Source organism: Eubalaena glacialis, chromosome 1 (assembly GCF_028564815.1).
Source record: "Eubalaena glacialis isolate mEubGla1 chromosome 1, mEubGla1.1.hap2.+ XY, whole genome shotgun sequence".
Classification (NCBI taxonomy): domain Eukaryota; kingdom Metazoa; phylum Chordata; class Mammalia; order Artiodactyla; family Balaenidae; genus Eubalaena; species Eubalaena glacialis.
The window spans coordinates 167973915-167986921 of NC_083716.1; the positions used below are offsets into that span (position 1 = coordinate 167973915).

Here is a 13007-nt window from a genome sequence, read left to right on the forward strand (position 1 = left end):
TATGATCCTTTTAATGTGCTGTTGGATTCTGTTTGCTAGTATTTTGTTGAGGATTTTTGCATCTATGTTCATCAGTGATATTGGCCTGTAGTTTTCTTTCTTTGTGACATCTTTGCCTGGTTTTGGTATCAGGGTGATGGTGGCCTCGTAGAATGAGTTGGGGAGTGTTCCTCCCTCTGCAATATTTTGGAAGAGTTTGAGAAGGATAGGTGTTAGCTCTTCTCTAAATGTTTGATAGAATTCGCCTGTGAAGCCATCTGGTCCTGGGCTTTTGTGTGTTGGAAGATTTTTAATCACAGTTTCAATTTCAGTGCTTGTGATTGGTCTGTTCATATTTTCTATTTCTTCCTGGTTCAGTCTCGGCAGGTTGTGCATTTCTAAGAATCTGTCCATTTCTTCCAGGTTGTCCATTTTATTAGCATAGAGTTGCTTGTAGTAATCTCTTATGATCGTTTGTATTTCTGCAGTGTCAGTGGTTACTTCTCCTTTTTCATTTCTAATTCTATTAATTTGAGTCTTCTCCTTTTTTCTCTTGATGAGTCTGGCTAATGGTTTATCAATTTTGTTTATCTTCTCAAAGAACCAGCTTTTAGTTTCATTGATTTTTGCTATTGTTTCCTTCATTTCTTTTTCATTTATTTCTGATCTGATCTTTATGATTTCTTTCCTTCTGCTAGCTTTGGGGTTTTTTTGTTCTTCTTTCTCTAATTGCTTTAGGTGCAAGGTTAGGTTGTTTATTCGAGATGTTTCCTGTTTCTTGATGTAGGCTTGTATTGCTATAAACTTCCCTCTTAGAACTGCTTTTGCTGCATCCCATAGGTTTTGGATCGTCGTGTCTCCATTGTCATTTGTTTCTAGGTATTTTTTGATTTCCCCTTTGATTTCTTCAGTGATCACTTCGTTATTAAGTAGTGTATTGTGTAGCCTCCATGTGTTTGTATTTTTTACAGATCTTTTCCTGTAATTGATATCTAGTCTCATAGCGTTGTGGTCGGAAAAGATACTTGATACGATTTCAATTTTTTTAAATTTACCAAGGCTTGATTTGTGACCCAAGATATGATCTATCCTGGAGAATGTTCCATGAGCACTTGAGAAAAATGTGTATTCTGTTGTTTTTGGGTGGAATGTCCTATAAATATCAATTAAGTCCATCTTGTTTAATGTATCATTTAAAGCTTGTGTTTCCTTATTTATTTTCATTTTGGATGATCTGTCCATTGGTGAAAGTGGGGTGTTAAAGTCCCCTACTATGACTGTGTTACTGTCGATTTCCCCTTTTATGGCTGTTAGTATTTGCCTTATGTATTGAGGTGCTCCTATGTTGGGTGCATAAATATTTACAATTGTTATACCTTCCTCTTGGATCGATCCCTTGATCATTATATAGTGTCCGTCTTTGTCTCTTGTAATTGTCTTTATTTTAAAGTCTATTTTGTCTGATATGAGAATTGCTACTCCAGCTTTCTTTTGATTTCCATTTGCATGGAATATCTTTTTCCATCCCCTCACTTTCAGTCTGTATGTGTCTCTAGGTCTGAAGTGGGTCTCTTGTAGACAGCATATATATGGGTCTTGTTTTTGTATCCATTCAGCCAGTCTGTGTCTTTTGGTGGGAGCATTTAATCCATTTACATTTAAGGTAATTATCGATATGTATGTTCCTATTCCCATTTTCTTAAATGTTTTGGGTTTGTTATTGTAGGTGTTTTCCTTCTCTTGTGTTTCTTGCCTAGAGAAGTTCCTTTAGCATTTGTTGTAAAGCTGGTTTGGTGGTGCTGAACTCTCTCAGCTTTTGCTTGTCTGTAAAGGTTTTAATTTCTCCATCAAATCTGAATGAGATCCTTACTGGGTAGAGTAATCTTGGTTGTAGGTTTTTCTCCTTCATCACTTTAAGTATATCCTGCCACTCCCTTCTGGCTTGCAGCGTTTCTGCTGAAAGATCAGCTGTTAACCTTATGGGGATGCCCTTGTGTGTTATCTGTTGTTTTTCCCTTGCTGCTTTTAATATGTTTTCTTTATATTTAATTTTTGATAGTTTGATTAATATGTGTCTTGGTGTGTTTCTCCTTGGATTTATCCTGTATGGGACTCTCTGTGCTTCCAGGACTTGATTAACTATTTCCTTTCCCATATTAGGGAAGTTTTCAACTATAATCTCTTCAAATATTTTCTCAGTCCCTTTCTTTTTCTCTTCTTCTTCTGGGACCCCTATAATTCGAATGTTGGTGCGTTTAATGTTGTCCCAGAGGTCTCTGAGACTGTCCTCAGTTCTTTTCATTCTTTTTTCTTTATTCTGGTCTGCAGTAGTTATTTCCACCATTTTATCTTCCAGGTCACTTATCCGTTCTTCTGCCTCAGTTATTCTGCTATTGATCCCATCTAGAGTATTTTTAATTTCATTTATTGTGCTTGTCATCGTTTCTTGGTTCCTCTTTAGTTCTTCTACGTCCTTGTTAAATGTTTCTTGCATTTTGTCTATTCTATTTCCAAGACTTTGGATCATCCTTACTATCATTATTCTGAATTCTTTTTCAGGTAGACTACCTATTTCCTCTTCATTTGTTAGGTCTGGTGTGTTTTGACCCTGCTCCTTCATCTGCTGTGTGTTTTTCTGTCTTCTCATTTTGCTTATCTTACTGTGTTTGGGGTCTCCTTTTCACAGGCTGCAGGTTCGTAGTTCCTGTTGTTTTTGGTATCTGTCCCCAGTGGCTAAGGTTGGTTCAGTGGGTTGTGTAGGTTTCCTGGTGGAGGGAACTAGTGCCTGTGTTCTGGTGGATGAGGCTGGATGTTGTCTTTCTGGTGGGTTCGTCCACATCTGGTGGTGTGTTTTGGGGTGTCTGTGGCCTTAGTATGATTTTAGGCAGCCTCTCTGTTAATGGATGGGGCTGTGTTCCTCTCTTGCTAGTTGTTTGGCATAGGGTGTCCAGCACTGTAGCTTGCTGGTCGTTGAGTGAAGCTGGGTCTTGATGTTGAGATGGAGATCTGTGAGAGATTTTCGCCGTTTGGTATTACGTGGAGCTGGGAGGTCTCTTGTGGACCAGTGTCCTGAAGTTGGCTCTCCCACCTCAGAGGCACAGCCCTGATGCCTGGCTGGAGCACCAAGAGCCTTTTGGGAGGTCTGACGTCTTCTGCCAGCGTTCAGTGGGTGTTCTGTAGGAGCAGTTCCACGTGTAGATGTATTTCTCATGTATCTGTGGGGAGGAAGGTGATCTCCGCGTCTTACTCTTCCGCCATCTTGCCCCTCCCCTCTTTTAGTTCTTTATCATCTCATTTCACCAGCTTATCTACCTCTGACTAGTCCTTTCTCCATTTTCTCTGAATGTATCAGCCCTTCCCTGGCCTCATTTTATTCCAGTCCCATGGTCAACACTTGAACTACTCTCTCAATACCCTCAGCCTGAATCAATGATGAAATCTACCCTCTTCTTGACTCAAGGGGCTAGAGAAAGCCTCACAACCCAGACATTATTACACAGGGTTTCTATTATCAGTCACTTATGAAACTCTCAAATGAATACTTCTTAATTTTTAACTTATTTAACATTTGATAATATTGAACACCACTTCTCTTCCTGAAATTCTTGAATTCAGAACAGTTGCAATTAAGTGTTCTCTTAATATTACCCTAAAAATGTACTGAAAGTTAGCATTTTTTAATTAAAAAAAAAACACCTTTTTCATCCAATGTTAATTTTAACTTCCTTGATTACAAAACATTAGATGCAAAACAGAAGGTTACTACAGAAATATGTTAATATTTTGTTCCATTCAGTTAGGGCAATAAAGTTCTGATTAAGAAAAAACAAACAAGCAAAGAGCAACAAATCAGAGATAGCTAAAATGCTCCCTTAGGAAAATGAACATGCCATAAACATCTGTAGACTCAATGATGATGATAAAGCCTTTAAAAATAAAATAAAAGTTGTCTCTGGCCTCTCTGAAAAATGTTAAATTTAACAAATGTACCAGTTTTCCAAAAAAATGTTAAAACATTAAGATTTTATATACATGGAATAACATTTCTGATAATTACTGCTTCTAATGAACAATTAAAATGGGATTTAAGAAGCAGATTAACTGAGTAAATAATTTACTCAATTTTTTTCCTCTGTTATTTAAAAGGAGTTTTCAAAACTGCTGTAAAATTTCATTACTGCAATTCAGATTTTAATAGTTAGAATTTTCTAATAATGTAGATCAAGGCCTTGGATAATAGTTTTTCTTTAAGTAACATATTTCCTTACACACAGTAGAAATTAACACTTTAAATAAAATTAAAGCAGAAAAGTTCAGTTTCTTAAGAGAACTATCCTTTTCAACAACTCTCCATATTTGGAAGACTGTTTATAAATCATTTAAATATCAATGAAAAATTTAATCAAGAAGTCTAAGAATCCTTTCAATGCTGTTTTCACAGTCTTTCCTTAATATGCGATTACAGTCCCAAGTAATTTTATTTTTGTAATTTTTTTCCTAATGTGAAGTCACCTTAAATGTTTCATGCCATATTTTAATAAAAACAAAAACTAAAAAAGATGATGTTCAGATTATGATTCACACTGAAATATGTTAGTATAATTAGGCATATAATTTCAGTTATAAATTAAGTGTAATTTTCATTTAAAATGTTTTAAAATCATTTAAAGAAGTATTTAAATAACCAGAGTGTGAGATGCGAATCATTAAATGTAAACATTCATTTGGCTCTTGAAAGAAAGAATAACAATTTAAAATCATAAATATTTTCTAACTTAATTCTCATTCTCAGAGAAAACAAAACATCCTTAAAAGCTTAATTATCATTTTAGTCTTACTGTGATCAATGTGGTCAATCTTGTGACATCACTGTTGAGAAATCTGCAATAAGAAAACAGAAATAGCATTCAGCTGAATCATACTTGAGTAAGTAATTTCAGAGACTAAAAAGTTTGTTTAGAATATTTGTCTTTCTTGATGCCAAAAGTCATATTTAAATTAATCTAAAATTGTCAGGAAAAGTACAATTGGCATGACACAAATAAGCATAAAACACCTGGAGTTTATTTATAGGTCATTATTTATTATAGTATGGTAAATTATGTTTTGTTATAATCAACAACACCCCAGGGTTAACATAATATAACATATTAGTAAATAAACTATAGGTCATTTGGGTTAGTTTTATTTGTTTTCAAATATTTACCAAGAGGAGAATCACAGTGTCTTAAATATACTACAAAACAAAAGACAGCCAGGTATTGTTTACCTTTTTCTCTATGATTAGATTAGCAGTGCAGTCTATGGCCAGAACATGATCTACTTATTATCAATTAATAGGAGAAATTGCTTCATGCTAATCCTTATGAACAGTGTCAAAACTATTAAAGATTGAAAATATCATTGGAAAGGAACTATACACTATAAACCAAGGGGAAGTTATAAGTTAAACTATTTCCTAAGCTATATATGGGTTAGAGTTCTTATTCCTGTCAAATCTAAGCTTTTAGAAATTTCTTAATTAACAAGGTATGATTTAATTTAAGGTGAACTTTTAAATGTTTAGTGTTAAAAAGTAATACAATGTTAATGGTGTTTTAAGATTCATAATTAGCTTTCATGTGTTATTTCATCAGATCCTCATAACAATTCCTTCAAAGAAGTGGGAAAGAGGTATTTCTCATTATATACTCAGGAAAATAGATATTGGAGAGGATACATGACTTGTCCAAGCACACAGAACTGAGTTTTCCTTGGTTCCTTTTTTATCTCACACCTCCCATCCAATCTATCCTGCCAACCATTCTTCCTCATTCTATCCTTAATTCAAAACACTTATTACTGCTTTTTACCTCACTAGTTCAAGATATTGCTCTCCAATATTACTATTATAGTCTCCCTACTTCTATTCTTAACTCAGCAACAAATATATCAGCTCACAACACTCCCTTACTCAAAACTGTCCAAAGGCTTTTCCATCACTTAGGATAAAATCCATAATACCTACCATGGCCTATTAGTTCCTCTGTCACCTGGTCTCCTGACTACATCTCCTGTCACTCTCTCTCTACTATGTTCCAGTCACAATGACCTTTTTGATACTCCCCAAACATACCAAACTTGTCCCTCTTCAGGGCCTTGACATTTGCTGTTCTCTCAGCCTGCAGCAACTGTTCCCCATATCTTTGCAGGACTGGCTTTCTCATTTCATTCAGGTCTGATAACAAATGCCACCTCCTCAGAGAAGCCTTCTCTTCTCACCAGAGACTGTTTTCAGCTGTAAGCTGCATGAGAGAAGATCACTGGAGCACTAGTATAACAGCTGGAACCCAACAACTACTCAAGAAAGAGCTGCTGAATGAATGAGTGAACAATTACTTACTGATTTCCTACTGCATCTAGCACTATGCCCAGAGGGATATATAAATAAAAATGCTTACAATTTCTATTTAAGGAAAATATGCCATAACAACTTTGTATACATTTTAAAAAGTCACTGCAGGGAGATTTTGGGAAGCTCAAGAAAAAAAAAAAAAAGGCAAAGCGGGGTTGGTGTGAAAGTGAGTGTAGTGAGTTAACAGGTGTGATACAATGAGGGTCTGGATAGTGAAGATGAGTACAGAGAGAATGGGAAACCCAAGATACATCTTACATGGAGAAACAAGAGGACTTCATGATAAATTAAGTACAGGAACGAGGACAGCAGAGAAAGATTATCAGGGACACAATGAAAGAAACCTGTAGTGGTAGGGTGGAGTGACTTTTATTTTGAACAGTAAGTAAGCCCAGTGTTACTACAGGCTATTCAAATGGAGACGCTTCTCAACAATGGGTAGATATTGCGATTTAGAATAGTCCAAGGTTTAAAAATCAGTCATATAAAAAGTACAATTCAAGCCAAGAGAGTGGATGAGTTTACCAAGGGAATGAATATAAAGAAAAGACAAGACTGTCCAACAGAATTTGGGGGATACCTATAAATAAGGCTCATGGGAAGCAAGAGAGGTGACACTGTACGGTGTTTTGTTATGTTTTAAGTCCAAGAAATAGAGAAATGGAAAATACACTGAAGGCAAAAGAGGAAAGATTTCTAAGGAGGAGAACGTGTTAGCTTTAAATGATGCATGGAGGGATAGAATATAAGACCGGAAACTTATTCTCTCCAAATTATCTATGTTCCCACCATATCAAATCAGATCAGAAAAAGGCTACGTAGATGGAACGCATTACTCTCTGTATCCAAAGACCTGCCTTCAGTGAACTCCTTCCTAGCATTATGCTTTCAACTTCAATCAATACAAAAAAAACAGGCTTGTGATGGTAAAGAGTCAATAAAAAGGCTTGTGAAAGAACCAAATATACTTTCTATAAAACTCTGTAATTAAAAAAGCTATTAAATATTTTTAAATAGTTACATTCAAATAATATAAGTAACTGAATAAAAAGATAAATGTTCCATTTTATTTTTTATTTTCTTGGACAAAAACTAGATAATTAAGACTAAATCTATAATTTAAAATGCATACTTGATTTAAAGCCCTAATCCTTAGAGTATAAAAGCCTAGTAAAGGCATTCCTTCATCATGGTAGCAATTTTTACACATAACTTACTGGATATTTGCAAATGCATGAGGAAAAAAAAATACATGAAATTAAAACGACACTAGAGGTCAAAGTCAGACAAATCTTAGGGCTTCTCATATAAATCCTGGATGGCTTTTACAATGAAAAGGTAATTCTTTAAAATCATCTTGAAACTAGGAAATATATTCAAAATAGACATATAAAAAGTAATATTACATTTTATGAAAACATAATTCACTAATGTATTGGTTATGTACTTTTCCCCTACCAGACACCATCTTAGTAAATATGCACAGAGAAAATCTCAACTATATTTACCAGTTTACCAACTATATTTACTATGTTTCCAGTAATTAGCGTGTAACTATCTCTATTTTTCTTCTTCCTCTGCCCCCAAATGGAAAAAGTCTTTCCTTATCTAATCAATTTTAGCATACTCAAGACTTTACCTTCACTTGACAACCTTACATACGTTTCAATATATACAACGTAAGGATATTTATCCCTACCAACCAAGCTTATTGAAAAGATTCAAAGGAATAAATGAATAAAAAATCTACTGGCTTTTTCTCACTCTATTCAATCTGAACATGGAAATATATGCTAATTAACCCTAAAATTCATTTAAAGTAATAGTCACTAAAATATTTAATCATTAATTTATATATCAGTTTAATGTTTTCTCTGTGTTCTATGCTCATTTCAAGTTGTGGTTATATAATAAAAATTATCTCTAAAATTTACATATGAAAAGTAATCTCATAAACCATATGCTACTGATAGGCTATTTCAGTGTTGCAATCTTGGACTGTAGACATGGAAATTCTGTCTTTATCATTCCCTTTTTAGAGAATCACAACTATGCACAATTTGGCATAAGTTTTTAAGGTTAATAACAAACTTTATAAAAATCTAAACATGCTTCTACCATCATCTAGCTATTTCAAATCCTGTCTATTTTTATTATTATTTTTATTACTTGGGGAAATTAGTTGGTAGGAAAAAAATCACATGCTTCGATACGCAATACTTTAGGGGGGAAGGATACTTGTAAATAATAGGAATCTATAAAACCACAGAAACTGGTAAAAATGTGATCTACCACTAATGGAATATATATCAATATCCATGGGATGTGGGTCCCACAGATAAGGGAAGCCTGACTGTACTATGCCACTTTATATAAGAGACTTGTGCATCTACAGATTCTGGTACCTGTGGCAGGTCCTAGAATCAATCCCCCACTGATATCAAGGGACAACTCTATTCTATACAGAGCTGTGCAATGGAACTTAATGCAATAATGGAAAAGTTTACTATCTGCACTGTCCGATACCTAGCCCATAGCCAAATGTGGCTATTGAGTACTTGTAATATGGTTAGTGTGACTAAGGAACTGACTTTTAAATATTAACTAATTTAAATTTAAATTTAAGTATACACATGTAGCTAGTGACTACCATATTAGCGCAACTAGGCATTTCTGAAACTATACTAAGATCAAAGTGAAAATGATCCTCCTAAAATATCTGAAAATTTATTTTCTCTATTTTTTTTAGACATAGGGAAAAAAACCCTCAACTGTGTTGGGCAGAATATGTTCCATTAAGGAACAGTGCTCCAAATTTGGAGGGAAATTATTTTATCTTCAAATAACTTTCAAGTTTGTTGGGTGGAAAAGAAGGTTTACTTTATTGCAGAATTCTTAATGTACCATAGTGCTTATAAGAGGAAATAGTCTTAGATTTTGGAGAACTGAGTTTTAAATCTCTTTAAATTTAAATCTAAATCAGCTGAGTAGAAGTGGTTTACTTCATTTATTCATGCACTGTTATGACTAAAACCTCAACAGAACTTAGAAAAAAAAGAAATTTGGCGCTTCCCTGCTGGCGCAGTGGTTGAGAATCTGCCTGCCAATGCAGAGGACACGGGTTCGAGCCCTGGTCTGGGAAGATCCCACATGCCGCAGAGCAACTAGGTCCGTGAGCCACAACTACTGAGCCTGTGCGTCTGGAGCTTGTGCTCCACAACAGGAGAGGCTGCGACAGTGAGAGGCCCGCGCACCGCGATGAAGAGTGGCCCCCGCTCGCCGCAACTAGAGAAAGCCCTTGCACGGAAACGAAGACCCAACACAGCCAAAAATAAATAAATTAATTTTTTTAAAAATTTATTTTATTAACAATTTTAATAGTTCTGATCCTTGGGAACCTCTTGTGCCAACAATTATTTTCCCTTTCTTATTATGTTTTAAGAAAAAAACATGAGCAAGCTTTAACAAGACAAGAGTTTTAACTAAGCACGTAATACGGTATGTATGAAAGAAGCCTGCCGTCTAGTCTAGAGTGGGCATATAAATAGAAGACTTTATATAACATTAATAGAAGTTTTGTTAAGCAGTTTTGTCAAATTATAAAAACACCAATCAATTTAGATACTTTATCTACAAGCAACAAAGCTCTAAAGTGATAGAAATCATTTCCTGACCCATACAAACAGTTGACTATGTTGGTGTCCGGCTAAAAGTTGTTTTTCTGATTTCATGGGGGGAAGACATCAAAGGAAAGAAAACAAGCAGCTTGAATGGATAGCTCCAATTCCAAGCAGTATTTTGGTGCATAATACTCACTGAATGCTTTCTGTCCTCAGTTTCACCTGTAGGTCTAAGCAGGGTATTCAGTAAAATATTAGATGTGCATCTTCCCTTTGTTCAGAGAAGCTGTGAAGGCCGGAGTTCCAATGATTCCTGCCACTTCACATTAATCCATGCAAATTAATCCAATCCCTCCCAGATACCAAGGGACGACTGTAATTCAACACCTGCTGTTAGAAAATAACCAGAGTCCACTATCTACACTAGAGATACCCAGGAACTTAAAAAGTGATTACTCTATAGCCTCCCAAGAGAAGTCTAGAAATAAAACAAATGATAGTTTCTCATTTTAAAACACCAAACTTTGTCATATCACAACCTAAAACAAAGTGAGCTTCCCCTTAAGAGAACTGCTTTAAGTATTAAAGAAAACCAAAAGCAGAAACAAAAAAGTTGTACATCTCTTTAAGTTCTTAAAGAGATGATTTACCAGGATTCTAACTTTTTGTCACTCTTTCCAAACTACTACTCTCTTCAGCTAAACTACTTCATACTAAACTACTAAATACTACTTCTGGTAAAACCAAATATAAACAGATGGCATTTAAAAAAGCACTTCTTGGAGAAAACTCTAATTTGAAAAGATACATGCACCCCAATGTCCATAGCAGCACTATTTACAATAGCCAAGACATGGAAGCAACATAAATGTCCATCTATAGATGAACGGATAAAGAATATGTGGTACATATATACAACGGAATACTACTCACCCATAAAAAAGAATAAAATAGGGACTTCCCTGGTGGCACAGTGGTTAAGAATCTGCCTGCCAATGCAGGGGACATGGGCTTGAGCCCTGGTCCAGGAAGATCCCACATGCCGCGGAACAACTAAGCCCATGCCCAACAAATACTGAGCCTGTGCTCTAGAGCCTGCGAGCCACAATTACTCAGCCCATGTGCCACAACTACTGAAACCTGCGCACCTAGAGCCCGTGCTCTGCAACAAGAGAAGCCACTGCAATGAGAAGCCTGTGCACCGCAACGAAGAGCAGCCCCTGCTCGCTGCAACTAGAGAAAGCCAGCGTGCGGCAACAAAGACCCAACGCAGCCATAAATAAATAAATAAATAAATTTATTTATTTTTTAAAAAAAGAATGAAATAATGCCATTTGCAGAAACATGGATGGACCCAGAGACTATCATACTAAGTGAAGTCAGACAAACATGATATGATAGCACTTATATATCTATATAAGTGGAATCTAAAAAAATGATACAAATGAACTTACTTGCAAAACAGAAATAGACCCATAGACATAGAAAACAAACTTACGGTTAGCAAACAAGAAAGAGGGGCGAGGGATAAATTAGGAGCTTGGGATTAACAGATACACACTAGTATATGTAAAATAGGTAAATAAGATCCTACTGTATAGCACAGGGAACTATACTCAATATCTTGTAATAACCTATAATGGAAAAGAATCTATATGTACACTTTGCTGTATACCAGAAACTATCACAACATTGTAAATCAACTTTACTTCAATAAAAAATAAATATAAAATAAAATAGGGCTTCCCTGGTGGCGCAGTGGTTGAGAATCTGCCTGCCAATGCGGGGGACACGGGTTCGAGCCCTGGTCTGGGAAGATCCCACATGCCACGGAGCAACTGGGCCCGTGAGCCACAATTACTGAGCCTGCGCGTCTGGAGCCTGTGCTCCGCAACAAGAGAGGCCGCGACAGTGAGAGGCCCGCGCACCGCGATGAAGAGTGGCCCCCGCTTGCCACAACTAGAGAAAGCCCTCGCACAGAAACGAAGATCCAACACAGCCATAAATAAATAAAAAAATAAATTAAAAAAACAAAGTCTCTTTAAAAAAAAAATAAATAAAATAAAATAAAATAAAACAGCACGTCTTGTATTATCAGTGATTTTACATTTCTTATAAAATAAAATTACATTTCCATAAATTACTAACATATAACAATAATTTCACTATCCTTACTACAAAAAGCTGTCATTCCCTCAAAATATATCATATCCTTCATTTGCAACACTTGTCCTTACTGTTCTGTGTGACTGAAACTTCTCTAGAAGAGTTATAATTCCCACAGGATAACTTACAAAATTTTTAGACAACTAACATAAGCCTTACTACAATAAAGTTTAGCTAGAGCTCAGATGGCAACTTTATAATTTTGCTGATAACAAAAACCATGCAAACAAAGCACAACTGGCTATTAAACTTGGTGAATTGTTTTTTAATTTAAGTATATATAAAGCTGTGTGTTTTTCTAAAGTTTACCACCCTATTCTTTCAACACTAATTAGTACCTCTCAAAATCTTTACTCCCTCTTCATGGGTTTCTGCTTTAGAGCCATAAATGGGCATCCAGTAGAGGAAGAAAGTGGTAGCCCTGTCAAGAGGTGTTGAAACACTCTTGAAGCTAATATATACACAATATCCAAAAATGAACTAATCACTTGGATGAAGCAATATAATGAAGGGCTTCATTTGAGAAAAATTATATGCTGTTTTGGCTGTATTTTTATTTCTCTAACTATAAGTTTTTTAGGGAATTCAACTCAAATTGTAGCAATAGAGAAGTAAAGCCTTTAGGAATTACTATTAACTAAACTAAAATACATTATTTGAATATAAATTTTGGGGAAATTTTAGTTTTTATCTAAATTAGAGTCCATCTCAGTCTTGTCAACAAATGCCAAACCAATAATTTGCCACTGATAAGACTGCCTTGAAAAAGCTACTTGAACAGGCTAGCAATCAAGACAAACATAAAGCTCGTAGTTTTATAAAGGTTTCATGTACCATAGCTAAAAGAC

At 35.4% G+C, this 13007-nt stretch overlaps 1 protein-coding gene across 14 annotated transcripts in view; it reads right to left on the reverse strand.

Moving 5' to 3' along the window:
- BAZ2B (bromodomain adjacent to zinc finger domain 2B) overlaps nt 1-13007 on the reverse strand; it is a 390549-nt gene that overhangs the window by 209022 nt on the left and 168520 nt on the right. For all 14 annotated transcript variants that reach the window (XM_061184127.1, XM_061184227.1, XM_061184217.1 and 11 more), the window contains exon 3: nt 4818-4860. The gene's annotated coding sequence lies outside the window, so the exon portion shown is untranslated. The remainder of the gene's footprint in view (nt 1-4817; nt 4861-13007) is intronic.